Genomic DNA, 17,188 nt, shown 5'->3' on the forward strand with positions numbered 1-17,188 from the left:
GATTTTAAAAAATCGCACATTTCTACTATTCACCTCCACAAAACTTGTGACTATGCCGCTGTTGTGAACGAGGTCTCGGTTCATAATCGTTCACAAAAATAAAACCGCAGGGACCAACAGTTACCCTTCAGCATTCAACAAACCAATCAACACAATGTAGCATTCCGGTCTTCGCTGCACAATTTTTCAGCCCATTACACGGTTTTCAATTCAACACACAGTAACACAACGTTTGATGCTGTAGGTTAAAAGAGACGTATATGCAGGAATTGCTCCAACACAATCGACTTCATACATAAGACTGCTACAACGACTTTTCAAAGAATTAATGCACTGGACTTCATACATAAGACTGCTACAACGACTTTTCAAAGAATTAATGCACTGGATGAAGGAGAAGGTTCATCGCACAGAGAGGTCACAGTGCTGCCGATTCATGTCTGTAACCGAAAGGGTTTGCAGGCCGCTTATGATGCCCCAAGCCAAATGCCCTCTGCTCTTGTTATTCGTGAACAGGTATTCGCACTATGTGAACAAACCTTAAAAACGTCTATGCTGACAAACGCAGAAGCTTCATCGATGGTGGCACCCTGGCATGAAATGCTTGTTTCGTAGCTTGGAGGATGTGAACGAAATGAACGAAATTACAAAAGGGAATGGCCAGCGTATTCAACATACACCACTCAGCATTCAACACTAAGGAATCAAAGTAATGTAGAGATCGTTGAACGTAGAATACCATGTTCTAGCGCCATGTCAGGCATCAGTGCTAAAACAAGAAATGACAGCGCTATATAAAGATTTAATGTACAACGCTTCTATCTGGACAGTATGGACAGATTTGCAGCGCTGGCAGAGGCAGGTTATTTCAAGACAAAGGGGGATAAGGCAGAGGCAGAGGCCAAGATAGAGTAGTTACTGGAGCATAATAGCTAAAACAAGAACCTGGCTCTGATACCATGTCAGGCCAAGAGTAACTCCAGTTTGGCAGAAAACTCAGAAAACTGATTCGATTTATTTCATTAGGTAGCTATTGTTATATACAAAGGATGTGACTGCTCAGTTCATCTCCTAATGACTGTTCACATTCCTAATTTAACTATTTACACAAATTCACCTAATCACAGAGGATTAGGTGTCAACATCCTTTAAGTGTTGGAGAACTTGTTGTTGATGCTTGATGTGATCTTCCACTGCTTGAACCTTATAATTTTCTCTTAAAGATGTTGTGATGGACGATGGATGATATCCATAATGTGCCATAAATGGGATCATATTTGTTGTAGTATGGAAGGAAGTGTTATACCACCATTCAACCAGAGGTAACCACTTGATTCATTGTGTCTGTTTATCAGATACAAAGCAACGAAGATATCCTTCCAAACATTTTTTCACTATCTCAGTTTTCCCATTGGATTAAGGATGACAAGATGAGATATGAGCTAATTTAGTATCTAGATAAGAAAATATTTCCGTCCAAAAATTTCCAGTGAAGATGGGATCTCTGTCGCTTACAATAATCTTTGGGTTTCCATGTAGATTTTTAATTGTTTCCATAAATGTAGTAGCATTCGTACTAGCTTTAAATGGATGGGATAGTGCACAAAAGTGTGTATACTTGGTAAGTCTATCAATTACCACCATGATGACACTCTTTCCTTCAAACTTGGGTAAAATCGTGATAAAATCCATTGAAACCTCCTCCCAACATTGACTTCGAAATGATAAAGGTTGTAACAGACCCGGGGTCTTAATTGTCTCAACTTTATTTTGTTGGCAAACCAAACATTCTGCCACAAAATTTTGAATATCAAACTTAAGACCATCCCAAAAATATTCCTTCTTAATCCTGTGGTAATTTTTTTAAAATTTTGAGTGCCCTCCTAAGGGAGAGGTGTGCAATTCTAGAAGAATCTTTTGTTTGAGTTGGAAATTCTTACAGAGGTATAAGTGATCTTTGTACCATAATAAATCATTTTTCCAAGTAAATGTATCATATGTAATGAGATCTTGCTGCAACTTTTGAATGAGTGCCCACACTTATTCGCCATTCTTCCATTTTTCCTTTGCTTCGATTATCCAATCTGGTTGGACAATATAAATGGAACAAAGAAATGCTTTCACATCCTCATCCTTTCTTTAGATTGCATCTGCAACAACATTTTTATTCCCTTTTTTTTAGATGATTTCAAAGTCATAACCCAACATCTTTATGACCCAATTTTTCTACTCTTCTGAAGCTAATCTTTGTTCAAAAAGTATTTATGACTATCATGATCTGTTTTTACCTTGAAATGTCTTCCCATTAGGTAAATTCATCATTTCTTAAGTGCATGTAGTATTGCCAACATTTCCTTCTCATAAATAGCTTTGTGTAAATATTTTCCTTTGATTGAATGACTTTTAAAAACAGTGGATCTTCCTTCTTTCATTAAAACAACACTAATTCCATTTCCCGAGGCATCGCATTCCACAATAAAGGTTTTTGTGAAGTCTGGCATAGCTAAGACTGGTGCTTGGCACATTACCTCTTTAAGATGTTCGAAGGCCTTAGTTTCTTATGGAGTCCAGGAAAATGCATCTTTCTTCAGTAATGTTGTTAGAGGTGTTGCTATTCTCTCATAATTCTCAACAAACTTGTGATAATACCCTGTCAACCTGAGAAATGCTCGTAGATGCTTTATTGATGTGGGGATTTTCCATTCATTAATGGATTTAATTTTGTTAGGGTCTACCTTAACACCCTCATGAGATACAATATGACCGAGATATTCCACCTCCTGTACTCCACATAAACATTTGGAGGTTTTTTCTTATAATTGTTTCTCCTCTCATATTTTGACCACCATGTCAACATGTTGAACATGATCCTACCAAGACTTGTTGTAGATTAGTACATCATCAAAAAATACTAACACAAATTTTCTAAAGAAGGGTTTGAAATTGGAATTCATCAAACCTTGAAATGTAGAAGGTGCATTGGTAAGGCCCAAATGCATGACCAAAAATTCATAATGACCCTCATGAGTTCTAAATGTTGTTTTCAGAACGTCTCCAGTCTTCATTCTTATTTGATGATATCCTGAATGAAGATCCAACTTGGTGAAGTAAATTTCTCCATGTAATTCATCAATGACGGGAATAGGAAAATTATCTTTAATAGTGAGCTTATTGAGCTCCCTATAATCTAGACACATGCACCATGATCCATCCTTATTATGCACCAATACTACTAGAGAAGAGAAAGAACTTTGACTAAGTTGAATTATACCAGTTTCTAGCATTTTTGCAACCATACGTTCAATTTCACTCTTTTCGGCATAGGGATATCTATAAGGCTTGACATTTGGAGGAACACTTCCTGGAATCAAATGAATAGCATGATCATGATCATGAATAGGTGAAGGCCTTTTGAAGTCTCGAATACCTTTGAATGATTGCCCAAAAATTTTTGGAGATCTGAAGAAATAGATGATTTTGATGTGTGAACCTCTAGTGAACATAATTGTGCAATTACACCCTGTTGTTCTTTATTTAGAAGTTTTTTCATGCCATTAGAGTGTATTATCTTTCCTGGTTTCCCTGTTATACCCCTTAATTCAACTTCCTTTCCTTACCCAAAAAAATTCAAGAAAAGTTCTTGAAAATTAAAAGTTATTATACCTAAAGATTGTAACCATTGGACTCCTAGTACAACATCAGCACCACCCATTGGAATGGAAAGCATTGGACTATTCAATACATATTATCCCATGGATAACTTGATATTATGGCACTTTCCAGAGAAATTTATGGTTCCTCCATTTGCAACCATCACTTGACACTCTGGTGTTGGATATAAGAATCAATTCAATTCCTTGGCCATCTTAAAATGAATAAAATTATGAGTACTACCCGAATCAGTTAACACTATTACCTTTTTCTTCTCGATATGTCCTTCTATCTTGAAAGTTTGATGAGTGGTAATTACTTCCAATGCATTAAAAGATATGGTCGGATTCATTTCTTCTTTCTCTAGGGTTGGTTCCTGGTGTATTTCCTTTTATTTTGTCATTTCTTGTTCCTTTTCTTTCTCCTATTCACAATCTATGTAAAATAATTTCTTCTCATCACACTTATGACCTTTAGTGTATTTTCTATCACAATTGTAACAAATCATTTTTCTCTTTTTTCTTCCAATTGTTGTGGTGTCAACCTTGTTAGTTATGGAAGGCTAGGAGAAACAACACTTCCATATTTATAGTTGTGAGTGGTAGGCTTCCTTGTTGCCATAATTTTTTTCAATTTTTCTTGCCAACCTGAATACCTTCTCCAATGAATCAGGTTTCCAAAGGCGAACCTCAAGTTGGATGTTATCCTTTAAAGTACCTATGAATACATTAATCCTATGCTCCTCAGGAATATCATTTACCATTATATTCGAGTTTTGGAAGTCCTCAATGTGCTCCACCATTGAACCCTTTTGTTTGAGATTTATCAATTGGATAAAGAAGGTGTTGCTTTTTGTATCATCATAATGTGCTATCATTTTCTCTGTAAAAATTGACCAAGTGACAATTTTTTTACGAGAGAAAAATCATCGATACCACACAAACTAATTGGGTTCCAAATATAAAGTTGCAATGCGTATCTTTTGTGTGCTTTGCACATTATGGAGATCAAAATATTGCTCCATCTTTAGTATCCATGTTACGGGATCCTTGCCATAAAAATTCCTCATATTGATATTTGGAATGTGGTGGGTCTTCAATACAAAGTTAGAATCTATGAAATCATGATTAACATTTATTTTGTTCTCATCATGAGTTTCCTCTATTACCTTTTTTCCATTAGGAAGCATTTCTTGTAACAACTTTGTCAAATCTTTCTTCAAATCTTCCATGTTGCATTTCATTTTTTCTTCTATGCCATTGATCTTAGATTTCATGTCATTCTGTAAACCATCCATCTTAGCTTCCATGTCATTGTTTAAACTATCCAGCTTAGCTTCTGTTACTTTTTGTGAGAGAGAAATTTGTTGCAGTTGGTCTCGTAATTTTGATATATCATGTTGCATTTCTTCCTCTTCTTCATGTGTCATTGTAGAGATTTCAGGTTTCTTACTAGGTGTTTCCATTTTATTTCTTTGGGGCATCAATTAATGATAATTATGCTTCACTATGGCCTTTGAATCACTTCAAACTAATTTATCAAACAAAAATTATGCAAATTTTAAAACTAGACATCTTTTTTTTTCTTTGTAGGAGCTCGTAATTGAATCTATTGTATCTCTATAATTTTATATATTCAAGGTTTGAAATTGCATACTGTGGTATCCCTCTGAGTACTATTTCCAACCCCACAAGTCAAACCAATATTGGGTTCTCCAGGAAAGAGTTATTCCCGATCTCCCACGATGACCTGGCTATAGACTAGTTCAGTAGTGTGAACTTTTACAGAGTGCCATGTGTCACTGTTTCGTCCTTAGGCCTTGAAATTGATATCCAAAACAAAAAAATCCATCCTCTTTCTATCACATTTTACAAAATTCAGATCCAATGCTCAGAAAGAAAGTTGTGATGATTTTTCCTAGGTCACCTGTTTGAGATGGAATTTTGGAGTGTGCAAAAACCCTAACTTCCTCAGCTCATATATCCGAAACTATAGCGAGAAAAGATCCGAAATTTGAACACAAAGTTCATCAAAAAAAATTTGTCCGTGTGATTTCAACTTCAGCTTCTGAATCTTCGAAAAAAAAACATTATAACAAAAATTCCACAATGACCTGTTTGAAGCAGCGAAACCCTAGAATCCAAAGCTCTGATACCAAATGTTATGCAACCAGCTCATAAATAGATAGATCAATGACTTAAAAATTATCCTCTTCGAAGGGGAAATCTACTTTACATTACATAAATGAATAATTCTTGGATTATTCAATGACAAAACCTCCTTTCTATATATATGAGTCTAAGGAGTCACAATATAATTAGAGTCGACATAACAATTATAATGTAAGGGCACCACAATAGCAATAGTGGGATTGTATGGGGCACAATGATAACAATGTGGAGACAACATGGTAAAAAAAATAATAATAAGGGGGTTATACTAATAATAACAATGAGGGAATACGCTAGTATTATAGGACCTAACAGAATTGGCCCCACATATCGCTCTCGATGACAAGAGCCAACGAATTAATGAAGGCCATGAATACTTCACTGTAATCGTAAAGAATCAGTTCCAGAGACAAGAAAAAGAAGATGAAAATTCAGATTCTGACACAAACAAAATAAGAATCATGTAGTTGTATGAAAGCTTTAGAAATGAAGACCATGTGCAACGCAATGAGTAATTTTCTCAGAATAAAAGAAACATCAAATTGCAAACGAATTGTAACAGCCCTGGTTAAAAATCCATGTAACAAAGTTAATAAAGGAAAAATAATAACCACAATCATGGGACACGTATTCCAAGCTGATTTTTGGAAAAAAATATAGTGATGGGGATCACTTGTGATTAATTAATGGCTCTGGAAATTGGCAAAGACAATGGAAAAGGCTTTGGAAAGGCAAAGTGACATTTACTGGCATTTTATTTATGAAAAATAATGGAAAATATGAGATTAGAAAGGTCATAGGTTGCATGTGAGGAGTAAAATGAATGAAAATAATGGAAATTGAAGAAACTATAGGCCTCATTAATAAAAAGGCGTATGATGATCAATTGATAGACTTTTGTCAATTCAGTTTTGGAGCTCTCTCTCTCTCTTCTCTTTCTCTCTCTCATACTCTTGGACACTTAGAGTTTTCTTGGAGCACTCTTGGAGGAGTGTGTCATACTTGGGATTTGGAGCAAGAAGAAAAAGTAAGAGAAGGAAAGCATAATAGGACATTAGGATAAAAAATTACAATGAGTTTTTCTTGCAGTTATCGAATTGCATGAATGATTTCCTTGCTATTTTTGGTATGTATGGCATATGCATGTAGTTTCTAAGTTAGGATAAGTCATTAACATGGAGGATTGCCTAGATTGACAATGGATTTGCCTAGCCTTTCCATTTCCTAGATAGCCATGGTGTTGTGGGTTGTATCTTTATTTTCTGGTTGGTGCTCATGTTCCTTTAGCTGTGGGTTGAGTTATTAATTCTTGGAAGACTTGGTTGGACAAACACTCTATAAGCCCTATTGCAGCTTGGGTTGAGTTACTAGTCCTAGAATCCTTGGTTAGAAAAACACTCTAGAATCCCTTGGTGGGCCAAGTTACTAGTCCTAGAAGCCCTAGTTGGACAAATTCAATGGAATCCCAACAACAACAGTGAGTTAAGTTACTAGTCATGGAAGCTTTGGTTGGAACATATGCTCTGGAGCCCTGGAAAACTTGGGTAGAGAACAATATTGTGATGGTTAGTGATGTCCAACCGTGAGGTGGAATCATTAGATGAGGGTTGAGGTGTTTTGGCGTCTGGAGTCCCTGGTTTGGTTTTGATTGAGTTGTTTTATGAGATCCCACATTCATGCTTGGAATATGGCATGAGGGTGATTGTATGAAAGAAATATTTGGTTCAACAAATATATGATCGGGTGGTTCATGGAAGTCCCAAACCTAGTTGGATTTTACATTCATTAATAAGAGCTCCTTCTCTTTGGTATTTCATGTGTAAATGTATTGGTTCATATGTGGTTTTATGGTTGTTATATCCTTGTTAATTCTATTGGTTATATGTTGGTTATGAGTATGTTTTATGATAGTGATGATGTATGGCTCCCATCATGTTTTGATTAGTAAATGAATGTACAATGATATTATGACCTAATAGATGATAACACAGCTATTATGATGAGGAAACAATGTTTCCTTACAAATATCAGATAAGTATGAGACCCCTTATTCTTAGATATATTATTATAACCTGTAGATTACATATTTGCAACATGTTTCACGAAATACCCATCTTGGCTAGTAGGGTTCAGATCAAGTCCTTGTTCAAGTATTTACATTAGTATCATTCTTTCGATGTTATTTATCATCTATGGAAGATTCGTGAAGTTCTAGGTAGTGGCCTAAGACCTAGCCCTGGAAAAGTGGCTTAGAATCTGGGGTCGTTGGCTCAAAAATAGCTGAAAATTTCCATAGTCGTTGGCATGCCCTTGTTGTGGGAGTGACTAGAAGGCCTCAATCACATGCATGGCTTGTCATGGGAGCGACTGAGGGTCGAGATCAGTAAAATGTCAAGTTAACTTAGGGGTTGGTCACCTGGAAGGGTTGGTTGGCTCCTGAAGGTTTTATAGCATGTGTGGAAGGTGAGAATGGTATTTTTTAATAGTTACACTTCCTTAATTGTACATGGGGAGTTGACTCACACCATAGTAGCCTCTCATCACATGTTTACCCCAACAAACCGGTTAACTTAGGTAAATGTGGGAGGAGGGTGGTCACTGAGTGGTATCAGAGCATGGTTCATCCCTTGAACTGGATGGGCAGTGTTTGTTGGTCGTGCATATATGTCAATTACATATGTGTTCCTTGTGCTTGTGGTCTATGTGCTTGTTTCATATGCATGGTGTTGGTCATAATTGTAGTGGTGTCTCCGTGTGAAATTTGATGGTGTTGTTGTTGGATATGGTTGTCATGAGTGCATGTCTGTTATGCATTGGTCATGCATGTCAATGTTTATATGTTGTTATGAATACATTGACATGGTAATAGTTGTTGTGCATGTGTTCATGGTATGTGGTCAATATGGTCATACATTCATGAAATGGATAATGGTTGAAATGATGATTAAATGTTGACATATATATATATATATATATTATATATATATATATATATATATATATATATATATATATATGTATGTATGTATGTATGTATGTATGTATGTATGTATGTATGTATGTATGTATGTATGTATGTATGTATGTATGTATGTATGTATGTATCTCTCTCTCTCTCTCTCTCTCTCTCTCTCTCTATATATATATATATATATATATATATATATATATATATATATATATATATTGTTAATTTGGTTGGTCTTGCAAATGATATATCGTCCTCGAGCTATACTAAGGTACATTGGTTTGTTTATGATTTGGTTTAGCTGACATAATATACCTTGGAGGAAGAGAAGATCAAATATGACTATCAAGATGGTAGACTATAGTTCATGAGACTCTCTCTATGGATTAGATGAGAAACGTGGTGTTGGGCACTCTTCCGACTTAGCAGACACATTGAGAAGTTTGAAGGAAGAAATAAGAAGTTGTAAGATAGGTAATGGTAGAATTATGCCGGCACACGCGAAACACGTAGAAGTCAATGCAGCAATCCTTCAAAGTTTATCAGAATTGTAGAAACAAAGACCGCTTCAGATCAGCCATGGGTAGGAGGATAGAACTAATGGAGCGTATGGAAGTAGATCTCATAGTGGACACAACTTAGATAGAGATGACACGATCAGAGATGGTAGGATCTTGGATACTCCAGATCGGAGAAGCAATGGGTATAGGTTCTATTCTAGTTTTCGTTCTAACAAGTATCATGATCATCGTCATTATCATCCTTACAGGAGTAGTGATAGGGGATATTTTCCAGATGAGTTCAAGAAAAAAGTCCACCTACATTTGATGGAGAAATGAAGAAATCACAGGATGTCGAAGCATGGTTTCTTAGGATGAACAACTTCTTCAAATTGCATGATTACTTAGTGAACATGAAGGCCAAAATCACTGCATTCAGTCTTAAAGGTAAAGAAGACATTTGGTGGGAAGATGTAAAGAATGTCAAAGGTATTCATGAAGAGCAGTTGACTTGGAGTGAGTTCGTGAGGCTATTTAGGAATAAGCATCTATTAGAGAGATACTATGATGATAGGGAAAAGGGATTCTATGAGCTGAAGATGGATCTATGACCAATAAAGAGTACACTAACAGATTTTAGAGTTATTGAGGTATGTAGCTTACTTGAAGGAGGAGAAAACGAAGATTCAAAGATTCACCAATGGGTTTCTAGTATCATTCAAAGACAAGATTGAGTTTGATGAGCCTAGATCATTTAAGGAGGTCATTCAGAAGCTAATGAATTATTATGAGCAATCAAAACACCTATCTAAAACTAAGCAGAATTAGAGAGGTAAGAAAAATAGTAAATGAAAATGGGATAAGATGCGAACAAGACCTCAGGGCACAGGTAATAAAGAGAATGCAACACTGCCTAAGAAGTTCAATGTATCTGATAGAGGACAATAATTTTGGTCTAAGGAGAAGAACAAGGGTGCAGGCTGGAAGCCTTACAATGTTGGATTTGTGTCAAAGATCATCATAGGAGAGATTGTCCACGACATCGGGGTGGTAGACCACAGATCCACAATGCTTAGGAAGAACAAACATTGGGGGATATTGGATAGAGTGTTCCTCAAATTTATGGAGCATTGGGTAATAGGCAGGAAAATCACCAGGCATCTATTATTGAGATGGACAATAATCTTTGAGATTAAGTTAATTCTATTTTGATTGATCCAAGATCTAATTATAGTTATGTTAATACTAACCTAGTGGATAAGTGTGGTTTGAATAAAGAACTTCATGCTAACTCTTGGTTATTGTAGTTGGCTACAGGTACTAAGGAGAGAGTTTTTCATTGGGTAAGAGATTGTGCATTTGAGTTGAATGGTATGCCTACATCAACACATTTGAATGTATTATCGTTGGGGTCATATAGTATCCTTTTGGGTAGAGACTAGTTGTATCTTCATAAGGCCAAGGTGGATTCTTATGACAAAGATATTGAGTGTTTAGATGACAATGGGTAATAAAGAGTTTTATAGGGTAAGAAGAATGCAACATCAGTTAGAATGGTGACAACTATGCAGGAAAAGCCCAATCGTAGAAAAAGGTGTGTTATTCGTAGTACCTATTTCCAGTGACAAAGATAAGGAAGTTGAGGATGTGGATGCCTTGAGTAGGTACCCTATTTTAAAACGGTTTTAGAATTGTTTCCGGTAGATGTTTCAAAGTTTCCACCTCACAGAGAAGTGAAATTTTCTATTGAGTCGGTACTAGGAGAAACACCAGCATCGAAGGCATCGTACATGATGAGCACACTAGAATTAGTAGAGTTGAAGTTGTAGCTGAAGGAAATGCTGAACAAAGGATACATTAGGTGAAGTGTATCACCTTGGGGCACACTGATGTTATTTGTGAAGAATAAGGATGGTAGTCTCAGGTTATGCATCGATTACAGACAGTTGAACAGGGTGAAAATAAAGAATAGGTACCCATTGTTGGTCAGGTAAATCCCCTCTGCGGACAGAGGCGATCCCACTAGCCTATAACAGAACTAGCCACAATCAAACCACGCTGCTACGCAAGTTCCTAGTTATGCATCAAAGGTGAATCAAGAAGACTAACCTGGAGTCCAACGCTATGATTGAAGCAGAGTTGATATCCCTGCTCCCTTGCTCCAACAGATCACAAACGAACACCTGCACATGCAAAGGAAGAGACAGATACCAACATAAAAACTACCAAGGCACAACTATATTTCAGTCAGAAAGGAAATAAATCAACACATCATCATGATAGATAATGAGATTGGAACTATAATAGCAGTCGCTCATCAATTAATAAACATGAAAAGTTACAACCATTGTTCTGACGTCGACCCTTCTCCTGGCTGGGCGAGTAACTATATGTGTCTTGCAATGCATCTCCTCTCCGGCAGCATAACCTCTCTAGCACTCACTAGCATTCCTCCAAGAACTCAAGAACTCAACATCTAACACTCCATGACCAATAATCATCACTACTATCACTCAATCACTAAATCACTAACACTAGCACTAAATCACTAGCACTAGCGTGTCCAATGCATAATGACAAGCTTATATAGATGAAGAAGGGAGGAGGATACGTTGAACCGGGACACCTTTTGTGGATTAGCATTATCCTCAAAAGCCATAAAGATGGATAAAGCTCGACAAAAGACTGATTTTTTTATCCTCAGAAAAGCTCCATGTAATGAAGGAAACAACAGTCGGACGTGCGTTAAGGCAAAAAGCACGACTAAATTTGGTTGGCGCGAATATTGCTCTAAGACAGAGCGCCAATGGTCGCGCCCTCTCTTGAGGATCTCCACCATTGGCGTGGGTAGAATACTGTGGACCTGCGCCAATGGAAAAATATCACTTTTCAGGGATAATCTGCAGAAGATGTCTTCAGGGAAAATGGAGTACATACTTAGGGGAACATAATGCAAGTGTTTTTAGACTTTGTCACTTCTTATAACTCCCGGGATGGGTCCTCCAAGGTACGACAAGAGGAGTAACAGGGATGGTGACAAATTACTGTGTAACAGATGCCCCCTAAAGCATGAAGTCCGAGAGGTGGAGAGGGGTGAAATGCTTTACAAGAACACACATAAGAGCACATATAGTTACTGCCGCCGAGGAGCTATATTAAGAGACATGACTGATAGTTCAATTACATGATGTACGTGGTATGGTGGCAGCCATCCATAAGAGAGTACATAAATAATCTGGATCCATAGTATGGACGCAGCCATCTGGTTAGGATCAATGAATTGACTCAGGTATGGTCGCAGCCATCTAGTGAATGAGTCAAGTATCAAGAATCACGCCTGGATTACAACAGACACAATCCAGGGTCTTGCGCTCCATTTCGACCCGAACAAGAGTACAAGTCCAAGCATGTGAATATATGAGCTGAAGTCGAACATGCATGAACATCGTCTGATTACCAGTCAATAATGGAAACTGTTAATAGACGCGAGAGGTACCACCAATAATGACAATGGCCCTCAAGGTACTATAGGTACAATCTACGGTGTGTGAATCAATGGTCTGAAGTCGAACACCCGTAGAATCATTCGATCGGAGGCCAATGATGAAAACCTCATGTCGAACACGAAGAACCTGCCATTGAGGCATGCAGGCTCCAAGGCACCGGAAAGGAGTCTCTAGATCAATTCCCTGGATAATGAGTTGAAGTCGACAGGGAGTGACCTTGATCGAAGGTGGGCCATAATGTTTCCCACATCATCGACACGAGACAGAGAGATGAAGTTGTGAATCAAGATTTTGCGAACTATCAGAGGGAGGTTGCTTTGTAGAGGTCAACTTCTCTTGAACATATCGGCGGCACATTAACGGAATTGGCAGTATTTGACATCAATGTATCAAAGGTCATGATGACGAGGCAATGAGTGAATGAGAGGTCAAATAGGGTACCCAAGTCCATGGAAGCTAGTGAAAGATATGAGATGAAATATCCCCACCCCGGACACGAAAGCAAAAGTGCCATGTTCAAGAGCGACATACTGTCGTTACGGTAATAATTATGGTTCAAAAATTTTCTTTTCCCCCCGCCATTTCTGGCGAGTACCCCAGTTATTTTTAACAAGCTTGATGGGGATAGCATATGCTTGTGTTGTGACAAAATCCGATGGCATTAAGTTTTAACGAGTCTGACAAAGGAAGAACTCGGTGTCTTTTCATGTTTAGAGAGTTTGAAAAGACAGCAGAAAAGGAAACTCCAGGGATGTCCTTTTTCGTAAAGTTGTGTCTCTCAGGCCCGAAAAAGTATAAAATAATACCCGAAAGAACCGCCCGATCATTACGATCGAGGAGTACTTTTCATGATTAGTGACTTCGACCTGAAAAAGTAAAAAAGCGGTCAAAACCACGTTGTTTCGTAACCACTAACGAGTTTGAAACGACAAAAACCCGGTAATCTTTTTATGTTTTAACGGTCGACAAAAAGAACTTAAAACGACCGCCCCTTATCACCATTTAACGAGTCAAGAGGAGCGACTCGGCAATCTTTTCCTCTTTAAATGGTCAGAAAAGAGCTGAAAGCGGACCTTGAAGTAACCTTTTTCGTGTTTTACCGAGCTCGAAAAACCGAAAAAAGGAGCTCGTTATGTTGCTTGAGTGGCACTAATCCCTGTCAACATACAAAAACAGCGTAAAATCCTACTTTGACATAAAAATATTCACAAAAACATGATTTTAATGTGTTTTTTAAGCCAAAAGAAGTTATAAATAGTGAAATAGTAAAAAATAAAATTACTTTTCACTTTTTACCTTGTAAGTTTATCGTTGGAGGGTTTTGGGTGCAAACTTCAACTGCTGATTGCGACCAATCCAGGAGACCATTCGAGCCGCCGTTTGAAACAGGTAAGAGGCCTCATCTTTAGCTCCATTTCTATTCAATTTATTTAGTTTTTCTTCCACAGAATGATCTTCTGCAAGGAGGATTGCAAAAATTAGGGTTGCGCCCATTGGTGCGAGTTTTCCTCACGGGACCGCGCCAATGAGCAATTTTCTCTAAAAGAGACGCGCCATTGGCGCGACTGTTTTGAAAACAGTCGCGCCAATCGCGCGAACCAATTTTCACATAATTTTGACCGTTGAACCTGCAATTTTCTTTGATTTTTGGTTTCACCATTGATCTCATGATGTCATTTTGGTGTTTTGGTTGCAGGAATTGGTCAAAATGGCTATAGAATGGAGAGAAAGGGAACATGAGGCCATAGATGCTTTGGCATTGGAAGATGACGCATGCATGGATGCTTTGCGAGATTGTGGCTTGAAAAAATTCTTCCTTACCTCATATCTACGTGCACAACCCGAGTTACTAAGGTTTATTGTGGATGCCTGGGATATTGAGGATCAGGTATTCCGCCTGAAAGACCAGACATTGGAGTTGGATGTCTCTGATGTCTATTTTATTACTGGACTATCTCGGCAGGGCGCACGGCCCATCTTGACCGGTAGTAGACCTTCTGGGGAAAAGATGGGGGAGGTAATGGCCAGAGTTTGTCCTAGGGCCCATTTTGGATCCAATAGTGCCAAGGTGGACATTGTCACTATCCCAGATTTGGTGCTACGAGTGGTACTATTCACTATCACTCGGACGGCTGGGGTACAGGCACCCCACGAGGCCAGCAAGAATCACTTGCTGCTGGCAACTGAGTGCCTACACCCTACATTATTTGATTGGGCCACGGCAGTAACAACAAATATCAAGAGGCAGCTTACCAAATGTAAGCGTGATGGCAATAAACAGTTCGGATATGGATCCATCATAGCATCATTTTTCCTGGAGCGACTACCGATATTCCAGATCCCAGGAGGTATATTGGCAGATCCAGTGCCACGGGAGCCGAGGTTGGCTCGATGGGCACCACTTATGCCCAGAGGAGGTGGGGGCCAGCAAATGGCCTGGAGGCCCGAGTTCTTCATTTGGCTCCAACACCAGTTGATCGTCGTGGAGGACTGGCCCTATGCAGGCACTGATTTTACTGGAGATCCAGACCTCTCGTTGCCTGAGGGAGAGGACTGGGACGAGGAGCTAGGTAAGGACCTTTTATGTTTTTAATATTTTAACATATTCAAGTTTTTATAATTCATGTCTGTTTCTTACAGAACCTATATATGTATGCAGACGTTGGTGCAGAACGACCAGCCGACTTGCCTCACAACGTACGGAGAGTACAACCGGCAGCGGACCCTTAGGCAGAGGGTGACGATGATGACCTAGTACAGAACCTCGAGGCACTTACTTGAGGGATCCCAGATTATGGCAGACTGGCAGACGTGCCTAGAGCGTACCAGAGGCATACGGTGGGAGTATCTACTCGCGTCCATCGTCTGTTGAGACGTTTGGTGGGGGCGGTGACATGCTATCATGAGCATCACCGCGATTAGACGCCTAGGTTTCATTTTTTGCATGTTTTTGAGAGACATGTTGTCGACGGTTGTATGAGTTTCGGACATGTATTATTTTTTGGATTATGTAATGCACGGGGTGCAAACATTTTGACACACACGTATATATATACATATGTTCATGGTTCATTATTGTGTTTTCATGTGCTTTTTTACATAATGTTTTAATTACAAATTATGCAGATGTCTATCTAATACATGATTGGCCAATGCATCAGATAATGTGTTTAATTGTCTCGGAACATGTTGATATGTAATAAAATCAAAATGCCTTTCTAACAACCTTACACGTAAATACAACCTTAGTATATGATGGTTTCTGATGGAATATTGCCCGTTGAGCTGGTGGACAACAAGTTGAGAGTCCAGGTTTACTATCAATGCGCGAATACCGAAATTAATTGCTGTAGCAAGTAGCTCGATTACAGCACAGTATTCGGTGACATTGTTAGTAGTACGGCCTAAACACACACCTTGGCAATCTATTAGCTCGCTATGAGGATCGTAGATTACCCATGCCGCAGAAGACAAATCGCGGGTACTGCAGTAGGCACCATCAGCGAAACCAACATAAGGTGCATCCGGCATCTGCACAAGAAGCGAAAAACACAATAAGTGGTAGCTATGTCTCGAAAACCGACACAAAATACACCAAAGTACATGTATGTACACAATAAAATGTACCAGCATCACGCATAGTACTTTTTCAAGTAAAGCCCATTTCGGGGCTTCCCAAGAGGGTTTCCTTCATAATCAATCAGCTCGTAGGCCCCTTTCTGCAGGACTCTCTTGACAATATAAGGGCCTAGCCACATAGGCTCGAGCTTTCCTGCGCCTAGCTTATCTTTCGCTTGATCATAGAGTAGGACCAAGTCTCCCTCAACGAAAGAACGCGGATGGACGGTCTGATCGAAGTGAGTCTTGACTCGCTTCTTTTGTGTTTCGATGGCCAAAGAGGCCAGGCGATGAGTCTCATCTAACCGTTCTAGGTAAAGAAGGCGTTCTTCTAACGGGGTAGTGTTGGGAAGCAGTTCGATGGCTAATTTCAATGAAGGGATCTCACATTCAATTGGAAGGGTAGCCTCTAGTCCATAAACTAGTTGAAATGTAGTGAAACCAGTGGCATCCTTCACGGAGGTTCGGTAAGCCCATAAGGCAGGGAATAACATCAAATGCCAATTAGATTTATGCACACCAACGATACGTTGAAGCATTGTAACCAAGATTTTATTGACAACTTCAACTTGACCATTGGACTGAGGGTAGTATGGAGTTGAACTATCGTGTTGCAAGCCTAGCTGGGTTGTTAATTCCGACATCATCTGATTACGGAAATGCTTTCCGTGATCAGTGACAATGGCTTGAGGGACGCCGAATCATGAAATAACATGATTGAATAAAAATTGCGCCGCAGTGTGACCGTCTTCAGTTAATGTAGGCATCGCCTCG

This window comes from Pinus tabuliformis, chromosome 6 (assembly GCF_031772625.1).
Source record: "Pinus tabuliformis cultivar Carrire ecotype Pingquan chromosome 6, CPIR1, whole genome shotgun sequence".
NCBI lineage: Eukaryota > Viridiplantae > Streptophyta > Pinopsida > Pinales > Pinaceae > Pinus > Pinus tabuliformis.